We start from the raw sequence: 16,290 nt of genomic DNA on the forward strand, positions 1-16,290 counted from the left end.
CCAACGCATGACTTCGTAGAGAAGAAAACTTAAATTTATTGCGTCATAACAAGAGACAACCTCTATTCTCTTGTATATCTTTAAAAATGGACAAGTAATTTGCACTTTTCAGAGGTCTTGACTTTACATAAAATTTTCTGCCAAATATTTATATTTCTTATGTAATTCCGCCAAAAAGTAATACGATATATTGCATCATAGCCTTTCAGCTGTCTTACATCAACAATATTTCTTAAGGTAGGGACGGGATATATGGATGTACCGGAAAAGACCTCGATTTTCCTGTAATGTTATATCTTCCCAGTCATAATGGCTTAAATATCATCAGGAGCAGTACGATTTAATTGATGCATCTCTTGTGCCTCAATTACATCGTTTTTTTCCTTTTTCGTCTTAAGAGCTTTCCATAGTTTATTGTCAGTAGCGCTCTTATCGTTAGTGATATAAGAAATACCATAAATATGGTGATTATGATGTTGTACCATGAATTTGGTGACAATAATCCGTATTGACTTTCCACGTATTTTAATCTTTGGTCTTCGATTGTGAACAACGGTATTTGTAGATCTAATGCCTCTTTTATTTTTGCTAACTGTATCGTACCCTTAATCTTCTCTATCTTTGGCCATATTGATATTTTTGATTCTTCGTTGTTCATGTTCAGGATTGTGAAAGACAAATTTATCCCTTGAAAGATTATTATTTTTGGGCTCATAACGTTTGTGCTAGTTGTGATTAAAGGTGTTTGTAGAGTTGTCTCTTTGGTCACGAGTCTGCAGCCTTGTTTAATTGTAATCGTTCCAACGTCCTATAGCAGTATTTCAATTCGATAACTGGGATCAATTTTCTCCGTATTGTTGTAGAAAGATAGAGTTCCTACCGTGTTTTTAGGGACTGTAAATAACCAAAAGTCATTCCCTAAATAAATGAAGATTTCTTTTTTTGTGCTTCCTACTAGAGCATCACATGAGTTAGGAATATATTGTTGCTGTGATTCCTTTAGAAAGAGATCTAGCATGCATGACCCTATTTTTACGTTATATATGGGTAACGTTGATTGGCACACTAAATTTTTCAATGATACGCATTCTTTTAAGTCCTGGGCATTAGCCAGTGCATATTTTTTCTGTCTTGATAAATTAGCATATATTCCGCTTCTGGCATAATGCTCATGAAGGAGTTGGTTTCTTTAATGTTAATGGGAAAGGTAAATATCTTATATAGATCATATATGGACTGTTGATTAATTAATGGGATTGTAACTACTGCAAAAAAGCTGTTCATTAATTTCGGTTCTATGCACCTTTAGCTTAGTATAATATAAGAATAGGTTAGCAACTTCTGGTTCTACTTGCAAATGGAGACCAAGTGTTAAATGGGTTTTTATTTCGTTTAGGATGTTTTTTTTAGGTCTGAGGAGTCTACTGAGTCGTAGGAAAGGGATCCTCCTGTTAATTCAATTAACACAAGCTCAAATTTACTGACATCGGTGGCTAAATTCAATAATGACATTATAATAATTTCAAGTGAGACCGTTGCTAAACCAGAATCGGAGATTATTCTGTCGACCTGTTTTTTAAATAATTCATCGTGTTTACTGTTGTTGAGATTTTCTTGGATATGGTCTCAATTTTATCTTTTTGATAGTTGGCTATACTTGCTTGAATTTTTTGTACATGTAGTGTTTTATTCATAGCTGTATTTAATCTTTTAACATTATCTCTTAGTATATTTAAATCTTCTTCGGTAGACAAACCGAATAAGCGAGAAGCAAGTTCACCAATTATTGGAATTAGTCTTGTTGATCTTTTATATTTTGTTCTACGGAATTTTTTTCAAATATTCCTGTCGTACTTTGTTTAAGTTATCGTACTCTTTTTGATAGTTGGCTATACTTGCTTGTATTTTTTGTACATTGTAGTGTTTTATTCATAGCTATATTTAATCTTTTAACATTATCTCTTAGTATATTTAAATCTTCTTCGGTAGACAAACCGAATAAGCGAGAAGCAAGTTCACCAATTATTGGAATTAGTCTTGTTGATCTTTTATATTTTATTCTACGGAAAAATATTTCAAATATTCCTGTCGTACTTTGTTTCAGTTTTTGGTTCGTTAGCCATTGCCAGTCGAGCACAAGTTTTCTTACCATCAATTGTCCAACATTCTCTTCTGTAATAATCATCCTGGCACTTTATGTCCTCATTCATGCACTGCGTTCTCCCATAGTCGCGTCAACAAAAGGGATTTGCCATGAAACTTGTATTCTTCCTTTTCTTGTAGAAGTCCATCTCCAACTAGTAGACCTTACTGGTTGTCTTACTGTTATCAAGATTTTATCGTGGCTATCTGGTAATAATATGTTAGGGATATTCTCCGTAGTAATTTCTGTTATTGAGGTGGCTAATTCCATTGGTTGCGGGTCAGTAGTCGTGGTTATAGTTGTGGGGAATGTTTCCCCAACTTTCGTTCTTGGAGTATATTCAGTTTCGGGTGTAGTTTCTTCATTTTGGGTACTGGATTCCCAGAAGGTATTTGTTTCATATATCTTCGATGTACATTTTGAGGTTTCTGATACTTTGTTGGTAGTCGTCTCTATATTACTATCATTTGTAATAATCGGAATGTGGTAGGTTTCGTTGTTTTTTGTAGTTTCTATTGTAACGTTCATTATCCTGCAGAAGTACTGGCATTTAAATTTATATTTTGGTTTAGCTTTACTGTTAGTAGTATTAGACGTTACTTCTATGTTTTCTATACCCTTTATTATTTCTGGTATTTTCTTGTTTCGTGTTACAAGGTTAGACTCAATTATAGCTGTTTGGACTTCAGTTGGAATGATGTCTTGTGTAACTTGTGGAATATTTGCAATGGGTTCGGTTTCGATTTCAGTTGGTTTTATTCCAGGCAAATTTATTTCTTCGTTTATTGGTTACTTGTCGACCGTTTTAGATGATTTTGGTCTGTTCCACAACTCTTCAAAGAAATTCCATACTGTGGTATATAAAATGATGTTGTACTTAGCCTTCGTTGATTTTCGATATGCCAACAGATTCACGGTGGCTTATTAAACAATCTACCTGTGTGCTCATGAAAATTACTAATTTGTTGAATGAGCTGTACAGCAACGCCAAAATTGTGATGATTGTAAATGATCAGCCTTCCTCACCTCTTCAAATTAGAAATGTTGTTTGGCAAGGCTGCACTGCTGAAACCAAACTCTTCAACTTCGTCACAGACCATGTTCTAAGCATAATACTGCTGCCGGTGAAGTCATTTGGTACCCATTTTAGTGAAAGAGGTCTGTTGGATCTACTCTTTGTTACCAATGGGGCTTTAATATAGGAGCAGGGTAAAACTTGACCCTCAACTGGTCTAAGACCAAATTAATGTATATAGAGCAAAATAAACCTCCTAACACATTTAGAATTGTATGGAAAGAATACTGAGAGACTCAAATAGTTCATCTACCATGGTTCAATTCTGTCTGTTCAAATAGAAATCTTGAAGCATAGATACTAGCAAGGTTGGGAAGGTGAATATCGTCTTCTCGAAACAATATTTCACCAACCCTAGAGCAGATGCCTCACGAAGGTAAGAATCTGCTCTGTCATGTAAGAATCGTATAATCTAATAAAGACCCATCAGGATATTCTAATACATGTCCAAGTGTGATGTGGCCAACTAGGTAAATATTTTAAAAGAAGCGAGCCTTAATTACAATTCATATAGAATGACTATCAACTACAAAACGGACTTTGGTTGAGAAAATGTAAATAAAATCCCACTCATGAGCTGTAGCTCATTCGTAAGTTAGTACTATATGAGGTCTTAATGAAATTTGGTAGAAGTATTAGGGACATTCCTGCCAAAGTGGCGAGGAATTATATCAAATACAATTTTTTGGCCATCAGTTCAGTCTTTGAACTATATATCGCAAACCCGAGTAACAGCAATACAACCAAAAATATATTTAGAAACCAAGTTTCAACTCTTTCTAATATATCAGAAAGAAAGCTGGAAACTTCAGGAAAGGCAGCTAACAACGACAAAGGAACACTGCCTGCGCTTATATCAAGTTGTGCCTGAAACAAAGCGAATAGTTCATATTGAGCTCCATGTCCTTCGGTTGCGTCACCACCCACCACTGCAATGCGCTTTCCCTGATTTTGTTTCTTCTATAATTCTGTTTCTTCTTTAATTCCAGTATTCTTTATTGTAGTGAACACAGGACTTTTTAAGTAAAATGAACGTTAAGGTCATAAAAAAATAGGGAAAGTGGTTACTGCTGTTGAACAAAGAACTGGGTGCTTGTGTAATGGCAGTTCTAAAACTTAGTATCCTCCCATCAGCAGGCTGTTTGGGTTCCTATTTTTACTGCTATACCCACGCTAATTATGTTTTTATCTCATAGCACTCTTTGGCCGGCTGTTTGTTTGCGACATTAAAGTTAATTTCGGACACCACTTGAGTTAGAAAAAAAGCTTGATATTATGATTAGAAAGGCCTATTTCCTAGTCTTGAAATGTAGAAAATTCCTACAAAACTAATTAGAAGCATGAGGAAATGTTACACTAAATAACCTGATGTAACTGTCTTGTTTCATGGCTCTCAAATAATTGTTGGCACTATTTACTATTGTTTTAGTATCTGAGAGATTTTTTACGGAGTGTCGATGAAATTAATACTTTTATTCTTAAAATGAAACCAAAGGTTTGTTGGCGAAAATGTAGGGTCTTGTTTGGGACAAAATTGCCCAAACCTTTTGAACAGGCAGTAAAAAATCATTATCATAAGGTGGCGCCTTTCAATTGACTGCGTAAGAGCTTGAATAATTGATATTCTAATGGTATCAAAAAGAGAATGATCTTCATTTGTTTTATACTTACAATATTTTAACATATTAATGGTGCAATTTTGAAGTAACTTCCGCTAGCAATTCCCAAGCAATGGTTAGAAGGCAATCGACTGTTCTGCAAGATTAGAGAGGAGATAAAGATGAAAAATACAGGTGAAATAAAAAAAGCTCTTACTTTGTAGAAAACCAAAGAGTGAGGGTTTGAGTCGCGAGAACGTGCTGCTCTCTCTTAATTTTGGAACATGGCAACGATGTCAAAGAGAACAAAACATGTTACTTCCTTTTTAATTTTTGGGGAAGTAAAAGATACTTAAATTGTATACGCAGACGTTGATATACTATTCAGTATGCACATATGTATAATTAATTAATTAAGTATATGTATAGTATAATAATTAAGTATATGTATAATTAAGTATGTATAATTATGTATTTTTGTCATACACCAATCTTACTATTTCTAGACCATATCTATAACTGGAATAAAGATCTTGATTCTATTTTTCCTAGAAAACTTTATCAATTAGTTTTCAAATTTTATTAGTTGGTTTTCAAAAATCATATTTGGTTGCTATTATTTTAACTTTTCCTTATTGTAACGTAAACTTATGTATTTCTGTATGCAGATTAAGTCCACTCGGGAGATAAAGATCGAGCATATTTATACATCTCGGACAGAAAATGTCGAAGTACTGTTGAATTATACAGTTTAGCAAGGTTTAATTGGTTGAGACATGTCTTATTACGGACAACTGAGGCATAAGGCGAGCCACACTTTTTTCAAGGGGGGAAAACAGCACTAAACAGGTTCACTTAAAGGATAGTCCAATACAAATTAATCAACTTGTTTTACTTAACCCCGTCACAGACACTTTTAGGCATTTTTTCAAAATCAACACTATATGTATTTGTTTTCAGGTTTTTCTTAGCTGCAACTGCTTTTAATTTGTGCTTTGTGTTTTTCAGGTTCATTTTCGTTTTAGAGATTTTTTTTATTGTATCCGCACTAACCAACCAAGCTTTCCAAGATTATGCACACAAAACAAGTCATGAAGCATCTAAAGTCGACCACAGATATGTAAACAAGCAGGTTTTGCGAAGTCAGTGCTAACTTGACATACTTGGGTTTATTCCTCATTTCACAGTTTGATGCATCTCTACATGAGGGTATAGGCCAGATGTTCATTGTATGAGTAATGTAGATTCTATGCCTATAAACCTAGTAGTTAGCTAAGATGTGGTCACCCTTTTTTTTTAGCATAATGTTTACACAGTTATTTCAGTTAGGACAGCTTTTCAGATTGAAGTAGCTGTATAACCACTTATTGTCTCAGTTGTGATTCTCTGACAACCCTAAACATAAGAAGTTCAAATGTGGAAGAACTCTGTATTGACCTCTTTATACTATTATCATGAAGATGTGAAAAAGTGAGGTTTCAACTTTGCTGAGGAAGGCCTGCTAGTTCAGCTGTAAAATCTGACACATCAACAGTATTTTTTTGTGGTTATTGCTGACCTGATGAAACATTGGTTTTTCTTGTCTTTCTGACAATGGTTATGAAAAGTTCTGACTCTTGTGCCATTGTTTAAATCTACCCTCAATGCACAGAATTTTATATCTTACATTATGGATTATCTTAGCAAATTTTTGTGAACTGGAAACATCACTATGTGCTGTATAAACAGCCTTTGGGGATAAACTGAGTGTCAATTGACAGCTAATGTCTGGTGATCTACCATTTTGCTTGGTAAGGTAAATACCTTGAACATACAGTTCCAGTCTGGGGACACAATGATCCACACTTTGATAACAAGCTTCAGATCGACATTGAAAGTCAACAAGAGCTTCGTGAAACTAGAAATCTTGAACAGAAGTGGCGCTTTTGAGTTGCCTCTTGAGCCCTGAAACTACAAAGATGTGAAAGATGTGTTGTGTGGTCCCAACACAGAAGCTTATCTAAATGAAGAAGGAGCATCAGGGAAAGCTGTTGAACAGTTTAGGCTGACGTGTTTGGGATTCTACATTGAACTGGCGAAGCAGATGAGAAAGTGGGTCAATCATAAAGATAAGATGTTATAAGCTCTCGAGTACTTAGACCCGAAAGTTGCTGTGAATGGAACTGTTGAAACGATTAGTCCTTTGACCAGCAGATTTAGCGAGCTCCTTGGGAAAAGTAAGAGCAAGATAGAGTCTGTTAGAGACACTCTCAAAAACCAGTGGCTGAGCCTGCCAGATTTCAAAGAAGAAATGATCCTGAAGTCTGGCGGTGAAGAGCTAGTGTCCTCGCCGTCTTATTCTTGGAAGCTCTTGTTAGATGTGCAGATTCTCAACAGCACTCCCAAATTCTTTGAACTATCAAACTTTTTGTTGAACTTATGCGCGTTACCTCACTCAAGTGCTGGTGCCGAAAGACAGTTTTCTCAACTAACAAACATTAAAACTAAGTTGCGAAATCGGTTGGAAGTGAAAACTGAGGATTCCCTCATCCATGTAAAGCAGATGGTAACTCGTAGTGCTGTGTCGGTGGATCGGTGGCAGATTCCGCCAATATCACTTAACAATTTTTCGAGGTGGTACTGCAAGGCTGACAAAAAGGATGAGCAAATAGAGAATGAATCTGAACCTGACCTATTTGACTGACCAATCAGAAAACCAAATAACTGATGATCAGATTGCAGCTGAAGTTTTTTTCTCCAAAATGGTTAACCACTTAAAATTGATTTTTTTTTTCAAGAACGAAAGCTGAAGCTTTAAACAGATTTCTTGTACAGGAATTCTGCATTAAAGTTTCCCTTCATACTCTCACATTCTTGTTCTTTCTTGAAAAACTTGGCCTTTTCTGAACCCAGGGTGTGGCTGGGCGCTTCTGAATTGGAATCCGATTCATTCTGTATCTGCTAACTTTTCGTAGGCCTTCATAACATGGAATGCAGCGTATGTGAAATCCAGCACAGTCTTTCCCTTATAAAGGTCTTTTCATGCTGTCTAGGTTTTTTGGTTCAATCCATCTTGAGCCACAAATATGGCTAAAGCCTAACGCAAAATATTTAGGATTTGCTTAGACATTTGTTGTGCACCATTCTGCTTTTGGTGAAAAGGATTGCGATTAAATAAGCATTTCCATTATCTCTTATAGATGCCGTCGACCTCTTCTCAGAAGAAAGAGAGTGGGCAGAGAGAAACGGATTTTCCTCAAGAAACCGTAGCTATTCTTGACACCAAAAAGCCTTTTTCTTTGGTTGTCTGTGCTTTTTATTTTTTTATTTCAACATTTGATTGAGCACATGTGATATATATCTTGTCACTATTTGCAAATAATATGACATTTCTTTGTTTTTTGAAGAATAAATCAGCTTTATACAGAACAAGTGATATTTGTCTTGTCATTATTTCTCTCCTTATCAAGTTTGATCTCCTAGTTAATTGGTCTCATGAATACATTAATGTTCGGATGAAATAATGATGTGGTTGTGTATTTTTGCGAGAGCAGCGTTACCAAACGCGCTGGCGAAAGCCAGGTGAAAAGGATGTGAAGAATGTTTCAAGCCAAGTGCGTTTCACCCGCTTTTCGATATCAGTCTGCGGGAAATTGTTGACAAAGTTTTGCAGAAGAACTGATATGCTATGAAGGAAAAGAGGGAGCAAGGGCAATTAAGCCGTGTCGGCAGCAACAGACATCGTATCTGTGGTCAGCTGGCGCTAAGCTTTTAAGTCCTGTCTTCATAATGGCGTTTTCCGGCCGAGACGGCTGGGGAGGCTCATAGTGAAGACAGGTTTTATCGCCGTTTTCGTTTTCTCACCGTACAGAGTAGACATTTTGGCTGAAAACTTAAAAACTAAACAACACATTTTGTCATTCATCTTAGTTGTACTCCAACTTTTCTTTACGTTCCTGTAACACCACAAACGCAGCACATATGATTCAGAATCTTTTGCAGTTCCTAAAACAAGACTGCGCTTTCGAATTTTTTGTCAAAAACAACAAAAATGAAAACTGTCGTCGAAAAAGCGGCAAAGCCAGTTCTGGTGCCAGAAAACACCATAATAAAAACAAGGCTCTACTGAGTTTTCGGAAGAAGAATAACTAGTACAACCGAAGGTTCGAGAGAACCCGAGAAATTGTACTGAATTCTTTTTCTTCTTCGTGTATTAGGCGATTTGAGGTTTTACATGGGATTTACTTATTTGAAGAACCGCTTTGCTTTTACTTGAGAAAGAAGAATGTAAATCTGGCCCTTGAGTTGCGAGAAAACCATTTAAAGCCTTTTTATCATTTTCTAAAGTATATTGGCTAATTTTCTTGGAGGACACTAAAAGTGTCCCTGTTTTGCTGAATTTGACACTTTAGTCCCAAAAAGTTTTGGCAACCTTGCCTAGTCCAAGTTTTAAGGCAGTAGGGCTAATTTTTAGGCTTGGTGCTCTAGATTAAGGGTAAGACTTGAAATTCTTACAGATTATTGCTTTGTTGGGTTATATTTGACAATTCTTTGTTGGCTATTCTCAAAGAAATAAAGTAAACATTAAACCTATGCTTTGATGAAAAGCAAAAAATAATAGAATGTTATTTTTCTATAATAAAAATCTGTGGCATCAATGACCTATTTAAAAGGAAACACTAGGCTATAAAATTTTGTAAAAATCAAGATATTCTTTTGATTAACGTGCAATCCCCCATAAGTTTAAACTTTTAGCCTATATTGCGTTGGCTAAATCCCATGTGAGATTTTATTTTAAAAATGCGTTTCCTGATCTAAATTCTTTATATGTAAATAATTAATATATTATAGGCTCCTTATTTCAGTTGCTGTCCCCCTATTTTCAGTCTTGCTTTTCTGGTTCTTATTTTGTCACAGTTGATTCAATTTGCAGATTAAATCAACAGAGATGCATGGGAAATATATAAAATGGACCATATATGTGAGCATTTAGGGGCTAGGGATAATGTAGGCTAGTAGAGCTGTATTCATAATTTCTTAGCTAGCCTGCTGTTAGGATATTCTGTAAGTTGTAAAGTAGGCCACAGAATAGTTTTGGCAAAATTCTAGTTTAGTGACTAGGCTATCTTGGAAACAGGTCAGGTTAGGAAAATGAAACTGTTAGGGATGGGTCTACAGGCTAAAGTGTATCTTGGTAAGGTATTTTAAAGTAACCATCTCCACTCTTTCTCCCCCTAGAGGGGTAAGGTATTTTAAAGTAACCATCTCCACTCTTTCTCCCTCTAGAGGGCCCTGAAATTTGCCTATATGACAGGTCTAGCCTATACCTATTTAAATTTTGACAAAGCAACTTATCACCTTAATTTTCAGTTACAAGTTGCTTTTTCTCTGGCTTTAGTTCTCAAAATGCAATTCCTGTTATTTGAGTAGAATTCTTAGCCATATCAGTGTTTTTTTTTTAAAGCTTAGGAATTGTTTGGTCAATGTTCCATTACCTGAACAATTGTTTAGGGTCATGAATCTATTGTTAATAGATACATTTTGACTTTTTGAGCATCTTTTATCTCTTGCAAAACTGCTGCAAACTCACTGTTATGGAGTTATTCCAGCCCAAATATTGTTGTATTTACACATATAGAATTGCAATCAAAGGTGAAAAGGTCATCAAAGGTGAGAACCCTCTAGAGGGAGATATCTTTCAAAATATCTTCCCAGGACATACTTTGGCCTTTAGACCCATACCTTAAAGTTTCATTTCCCTAACCTAACCCCTTTCCAAGATAGCCAAAAGTTACTAAACTAGTATTTTACCATAGTTTTTTTTTTTAATGTTTCTTTTCAATAGTTCTTTCTCAAAAGGTAAATGATAGAAGTAATTATTATAGTTGTAAAGAACATAACAAAGGGATTGAGTAGTGTGTTCACTTTATTGGTAAGTCAATTATATGAACTGTGATACATTTACCAAAAATTAAATAAAAACAAGGATATCAGAGACAATGTTACCAGGTAGGCACAAACTCTGTTTATTTTACCTTTTAGAAAGCCAAAAATTGAAAATTGGTAAAAATTTAGTCTTCACTGAAAGATTCCCACACCAGATTTCAAAATCCAAAGTGAAGCAATTCTAAACAGTTTACATGGACTTTTTTGGTAAAAATTTTGTGTTCTGAGTTTTTACTTTGACAAAATCATATTTTTCTCAGCTTTCTGGTATGCCATGTGTAGTGTTTTACCAATGCTATGATTTATTTAAACCCAGATATCTGGAACAAAAGGCATTATATAGCAACAGCAAGCAGGCATATCATCACTTAACATGCATGATATTACACCCTCCTTCTTCCTTAGAAGAAGATTCTTATCACTTACTGGCAGTGGAGACCCAACTGCTAGCACTGTTACTAACTTCTCCATGAGAAGGTGCTAGAATGCTTCTCTTCAGTTTGTATGTTTGTATGGACACAAAACAAAACTAGAGAATTCCTCTTAGGGCACTTATTTAACACATACTCAAGAGAAGCTGCTTGGCATACACGATACAGATTTCAACTTCTCTTCTTTTGAGATTTTTTTGGTTAGTTCATAAGTTCAGTTTGATTGGTAATAAGCACTGAATAATTCAACAGTGCAAAACAAGAAAGCTCTTTCAAAGTTTTAATAGAATATTTTTTTGGAATTATGGGCTTTGGGAGGGCTGTTAATCCTCCATTTAGTTTTAACCCTTAGAAAATACAATAGAACTCCCATTCAAAAAATTCCTAGGCTGTATTTTGGTTATTTTCTTTTGTTGTTGTTTTTTTCTGATTTGTCTTGTTGGCTAATCCCCCCCCCCCTATGGAGAACATTTTTTATTGTGTCTTTAGTGATTTGCAAACTGATTATTTTCGTATATTATTATCATGATTATGAATGAATGGTCTATATTTCCAGTGCTGATTATTTGTTTATTTCTTAGTTTTTCCTTGTTTCTTTTTTCTTCTCTTTCCCTGCTTTTTCTTATTTATCCTCACCTTGATTATATAATTTTACTAGCTGTTGGGGTGGCGCTTCGCGCCACCCCAACACCTAGTTGGTGGGGGCGCTTCGCGCCCCCCCCCCCCCAAGCCCCCCCGCGCGCGTAAGTCGTTACGCGCCATATTAGTTACGCGCCATTGTAGTTGTGTCCCTATGTCCCACCTGTGAATATAGATAGATATATATATATATATATATATATATATATATATATATATATATATATATATATATATATATATATGTTTTTAACTACGTAAAACTTGCGAATATACAACATTCTTTGCTGTCCCATTGTCTGTGCATATAAATAGATTGTCAGGTTTACTGACTCTTGAACATGCAACATATAATGGTCCATGGGAAAACAATCCGTATTCAGATCTATACCTCATGATTCTAATGATTGCCCTTGAGCTTTGTTGATGGTGATTGCTAATCGACCATTCCCTGAGTCGCCATCGTCATTTATATATCCCCCTGTGCACCCCGGCGTCCCCTTTGTAGTTATGTCCCTGTGTCCCGGTCGTCATTTATATTCCCTGTGTCCCGGTCGTCATTTGTGTCCCGGTGTTCCAGTCTGTGATTTCTCTTTGAGTGTCCCGGGCGTCATTTATATTCCTTGTGTCCCAGTGTCCCGGTCGTCATTTATATCCCCCTGTGCCCCCCGGCGTCCCCATTGTAGTTGTGTCCCTGTGTCCCGGTCGTCATTTATATTCCCTGTGTCCCGGTCGTCATTTGTATCCCGGTGTCCCGGTCTGTATATACATTCGTTTTTTAGTTTTGTTTTTCTCCTTTATTTTTTTCCTTTTTTCTTTTTTTTCTTTTTTAGTTTGTTTAGATTTTTAGATTTTTTAGTTTTTTTATTAGTTTTTAGTTTTTTTGTAGTTTTTACCATTTTTTTAGTTTTTTTAGTTTTTTTTTTTACTTATGTCCTGGTCGTCATTTATACTCCCTGTGTCCCGGTCGTCATTTGTGTCTCGGTGCTTTGTTGTTTGCTAATTTATATTATATTTATATTTATATTTTTTATATTTATTAATATTTTTTTAGTTTTCTTTTTCTCTTATTTTTCAGTTTTTTCCTTTTTTTTAGTTTTTTCTTTTTTAGTTTTTAGTTTTTTTTTGTTTTTTACCTTTTTTTAGTTTTTTTAGTTTTTTTAGTTTTTTAGCTTTTTTAGTTTTTTTATTAGTTTTTAGGTTTTTTTTAGTTTTTGCCTTTTTTTAGTTTTTTCACTTTTTTTTAGTTTTTAGTTTTTTACCTTTTTTTAGTTTTTTTTAGTTTTTTAGCTTTTTTAGTTTTTTTTCTTTTTAGTTTTTTTTGTAGTTTTTACCTTTTTTAGTTTTTTTTCTTCTTTTGTATTAGTGTGAAATAATTCAGACGTCATATGCGGACAAACACGACGTCACTCGACAGACAGACAGACAGACATAACCCACAAACAACTTATTTTTATATATATTTATTCATATTTTTTTAGTTTTCTTTTTCTCTTTTATTTTTCAGTTTTTTCCTTTTTTTTAGTTTTTTTTCTTTTTTAGTTTTTAGTTTTTTTTAGTTTTTTACCTTTTTTTAGTTTTTTTTAGTTTTTTTAGTTTTTTAGCTTTTTTAGTTTTTTTATTAGTTTTTATTTTTTTTGTAGTTTTTGCCTTTTTTTATTTTTTCAGTTTTTTTTTAGTTATTAGATTTTTACCTTTTTTTAGTTTTTTTTACTTTTTTAGCTTTTTTAGTTTTTTTTGTTTTTAGTTTTTTTTTGTAGTTTTTACCTTTTTTAGTTTTTTTCTTCTTTTGTATTAGTGTGAAATAATTCAGACGTCATATGCGAACAAACATGACGTCACCTGATCCATCCACAGATCCACACACAGACAACTTATTTTTATATATATAGATTTATCCTTACCTTGGTTATATTATTTTTTACTTTTTTTTTCCTTACATTTTTTCTTTATACCTGTGGTCTGGTTGATTTAGTCGTGGATGGGGAACTGCCATCCACCATGAGTAATTTGGCGATTTCTACTAGTGGCCCTCCGGCCACTTTGGGGGAAAGTTTACTTGAATTACAGAATTATCCATTAGATATTGAAAATATAATTTCTGTTCGTTTTCGTTTTAAGTAATGTCGCTCCTTACTTTCAGTTAAAAAAAAACTAGTTTTTTTGTTATTTATGCGTTCAAATGAGAACCAATGAATTTTGTTACTCTTAATTTTTTTTTTGAAGAAATCTTAATTTTATAAATTCTTCAATAATCTTTAAATGCTTAGTCATTATTTTTTTTGTTCTCATTAGGATTTTGTTCAGTTCGTTTCCAATTGATATTGGCTATGGGCTGAACAAAATTAGGGGGTTGGTCATGTGCACTTGGTGCTCAGCAAAGTCTAACGTAAAATCCAATGTTTCCAAGGATGAGTTAGATGCTACAATGGCTAATTATATAAACCCTTAAATAATCTTTAAACACTAAGCCATGATTTTTTTTCTGATTGATATTATTCAAACAATTTCCACTTTCTTTGGGCTATTATCTGAGCATTTTGTGCTGCGCTTGTTGCCTGGCAGATGTGAATCCAAAAATAAAGATGACTGAAGATGAGGTGGATTATTTCAGGAATGTAAGTATTTTCAGTTAATTTCTATTATTTTTTTACCTTATTCATTAATTCATTTATTCACTATTACTATTATATGTTCACTATTATATGTTTGTTATGGGCCATACAACACAATAATAGAGCGCTAAAAGAACCATAAATAATACCCTAAATCAAACAATAAATATGAAATGAAGATGAGGAAGAATAAACACTAGCATACAGTAAAAAAGAAAAAGAAAAAAACAACTTGGTAGTAGTTATAATAACTACTCCTTACTCCTTAAGTTATTTTAGGTTTCTTTTTCTCCTTTATTTGTCAGTTTTTTTCCTTTTTTTAGTTTTTTTTTTTCTTTTTCAGTTTTTAGTTTTTTTAGTTTTCTTATTAGTTTTCATTTTTTTTTCTTTTTAGTTTTTTTTTTAGTTTTTACCTTTCTTTAGTTTTTTTAGTTTTTACCTTTCTTTAGTTTTTTTAGTTTTTTACCCTTTTTTTAGTTTTTCAGCTTTCTTAGTTTTTTTTCTTCTTTTGTATTGATGCTAAAGCCAAGGTTCGAACCTGGAACCTCTCGGACCTAGAACCTGGAACATAACACTTTACCAACTGAGCTACTGTGTGAACTTGCGAATATACAACATTCTTTGATGTCCCATTGTCTGTGCATATAAATAGATCGTCAGGTTTACCGACTCTTGAACATGCAACATAAAATTGTCCCTGGGAAAAACAATCTGTATTCAGATCTATACCTTATTATTCTAATGATTGCCCTTGAGCTTTGCTGATGGTGATTGCTAATCGAACATTCCCTGTGTCGCCGTCGTCATTTATATATCCCCCTGTGCCCCCGGCATCCCCCTTGTAGTTGTATCCCTGTGTCCCGGTCGTCATTTATATTCCCAGTATCCCGGTCGTCATTTGTGTCCCAGTGTCCCAGTCTGTAATTTCTCTTTGAGCATCCCAGTCGTCATTTATATTCCTTGTGTCCCGGTCTGTAATTTATCTTTGAGTGTCCTGGTCGTCATTTATATCTCCCGGTCGTTATTTTTGTCCTAGTGTCCCAGTCTGTAATTTCTCTTTGAGTGTCCTGGTCGTCATTTATATTCCCTGTGTCCCGGCTTTTAATTTTCTTTTTCTCCTTTACTTTTCAGTTTTTTGCCTTTTTTTCTTTTTCAGTTTTTAGTCTTTTTCGTTTTTTTTATTAGTTTTTAGTGTTTTTTTTTCTTTTAGTTTTTTTTGTAGTTTTTACCTTTTTTTAGTTTTTTTTTAAGTTTTTTTTCTTTTTTAGTTTTTTACCTTTTTTTAGTTTTTTAGCTTTTTTAGTTTTCTTAGTATTTTCTTTTTAGTTTTTTTGTAGTTTTTCCTTTTTTTAGTTTTTTTTCTTCTTTTGTATTAATGCACCAAACGACGTCATTTGGAAACATGAGTTATATTTTCTGATTTTTGATAAAAAACGCTTAGATTCTGACGTAGTTCCAGTAAACAAAGTCTTCAATGGCTCTGAGGGTGCAGCCAGTTGAGGAAGTATAACTTTTCTTGAGGCGCAACACATTCCCATTGTTTCACCATTAAATTTCAAGGCCTTGCAGTAGGGACAAATTTTAGACATAGTCCCGATTTGAACACATCTACTATAATCATCGACTGGGCTGTACCTGAATGCCATGCGATAATTTCCACGTTGCTCTTGTGATTCCTCGGCAAGCTTTCTTTTGGCATCATCTCTTGAAGCCGCAAGCCTGTTTTCACGTTGCTCTTTTGATTCCTCGGCACGCCTTCTTTTTTCACTTTCTCTTTTAGTAGCGGCAAGTTTTTTGGCATAGACTCTTTGAGCAGCTTCCTCGGCTGTTGCCATTGTAGGTTCTTCAGTCATTTTGGTTGTTC

The 16,290-nt window shown here is 34.3% G+C and overlaps 2 protein-coding genes across 4 annotated transcripts in view; one reads left to right on the forward strand and one right to left on the reverse strand.

The window, feature by feature from the left end:
• LOC136024952 (insulin-degrading enzyme-like) overlaps nucleotides 1-16,290 on the reverse strand; it is a 234,273-nt gene that overhangs the window by 40,062 nt on the left and 177,921 nt on the right. The gene's annotated exons all lie outside the window — the stretch shown is intronic.
• The window catches only part of LOC136024950 (uncharacterized), a 28,979-nt gene continuing 21,927 nt past the window's right edge, over nucleotides 9,239-16,290 (forward strand). Inside the window, exon 1 of one of the 2 annotated variants that reach the window (XM_065700544.1) lies at nucleotides 9,239-9,290. The gene's annotated coding sequence lies outside the window, so the exon portion shown is untranslated. Of the gene's footprint in view, nucleotides 9,291-13,549; nucleotides 14,430-16,290 lie in introns of those variants that run through there. The other variant, XM_065700543.1, reaches the window with a different exon arrangement.

The sequence above is a fragment of the Artemia franciscana genome, chromosome 3 (genome assembly GCF_032884065.1).
Source record: "Artemia franciscana chromosome 3, ASM3288406v1, whole genome shotgun sequence".
In the NCBI taxonomy this organism is placed as follows: Eukaryota; Metazoa; Arthropoda; class Branchiopoda; order Anostraca; family Artemiidae; genus Artemia; species Artemia franciscana.